We start from the raw sequence: 1,415 nt of genomic DNA, 5'->3' as shown, positions 1-1,415 counted from the left end.
ACATCATACTGGAGTGGCAACTAACTAATTATTAACTTTTCATTGCCATAAATCTCTATGTACGATACTCCAATTTCTAACGCCATTTAGAGGCCAATTATCAAGGCCTGATATTTAGTGACATTGTTCGAGCATAATTTAGCCAGTGTTAACTATAGGGCAACATATGTTTCTCAGGTGACATGAGGACGATGCCTGCCTTCGCACCACTCCTTCGTGTTGCACCATTAAAGTACATGGTCTAGGGCTCTGTGATCTCCACGAAGAAAACTTCATCGGGTAAGTCCTCGCATAACTTCCAATCTGATGAAATTGGGTGAACTGCTAAGAAGTCTGCCAATGGTTGTCCTATAATCGCCTTCTGTGATACATAGACAATGTCATATTGCTGGAACATGATCGCTCATTTGGCTAGGCGTCTGGAGATGATCAACCTAAATAGAACGTACTTGATAGGGTTGACTTTTGCAATTAGGCGAACTGTGAAAGCCTACATATAGTGTCTCGGCTTATCGACAACGAAGAAGAGTGCGAGGCACGTTTTCTCAATAGGAGATAATTTATTTTAGCTCCAGTTAATGTCCTACTTAGATAGTGGAGAGCATGTTCCTTTTCTTTCTCACCTTCTTGTGCCAAAAATGCCCCCAATTATCTTTCTTGCGTGATGATGTACAAAATCAATGGCTTGCCTACTACAGAAGCGCCTAGGACAGAAGGATTAAGCAAATATTCTTCATACTATCAAAAGCATTTTGACAAGCCTCGTCCCACTGGAATTTTCTCTTTTTCTCATAAGTTTTTGAAAGGTTGACATCAACCAACCAAGTTGGAAATAGACCTCCGTATATAAGTGATAACGGGCAGAAATGCACGTTATTACAACGTAAAGATATAAAACAATGTAGGATTGCGATGGTAAAAATATGTAAAATCGTGTCCAAAAGCATTAAGTTGAGAGATCGCATGCGCCCATCACATTAAAGCAGCTAATTTACGCATTTTGTACAAGAAAATGTGTTAGCGCAAGGCAGAATTGCGATCCAAGGAATTCAGCGTCCGAGCGCATTAGAAGATTGCGACCGCAAAGCTATGCGATCGTATGCGTTCACGAAGATCTGCTCAAGAAGGTGGCCGCATAGAGACAGCGTATAAAGGTGAAAGCTTAATAAATCATCATGGGACAGGAAGCTAAAGACGGTCGAATCCGAATTTAGTTGACAAGTCATTAACGACACACTGTAGCGAGTACACTCAACTTTTCGGTCACCATTAATTGGCACATCAGACAAAGATTTAATGACATCCCATCATTGCAATCATTTGAGAGAAAAGCCCTTCACCCTGAAGCTCTATAAATACCGAAGGCCACATTCCTTAAAAGAAGTTCAGAATTTTGGAGTTCTCTTTCACCATAT

Source organism: Benincasa hispida, chromosome 10 (assembly GCF_009727055.1).
Source record: "Benincasa hispida cultivar B227 chromosome 10, ASM972705v1, whole genome shotgun sequence".
In the NCBI taxonomy this organism is placed as follows: Eukaryota; Viridiplantae; Streptophyta; class Magnoliopsida; order Cucurbitales; family Cucurbitaceae; genus Benincasa; species Benincasa hispida.
Note: the sequence above shows the minus strand (reverse complement) of the source record.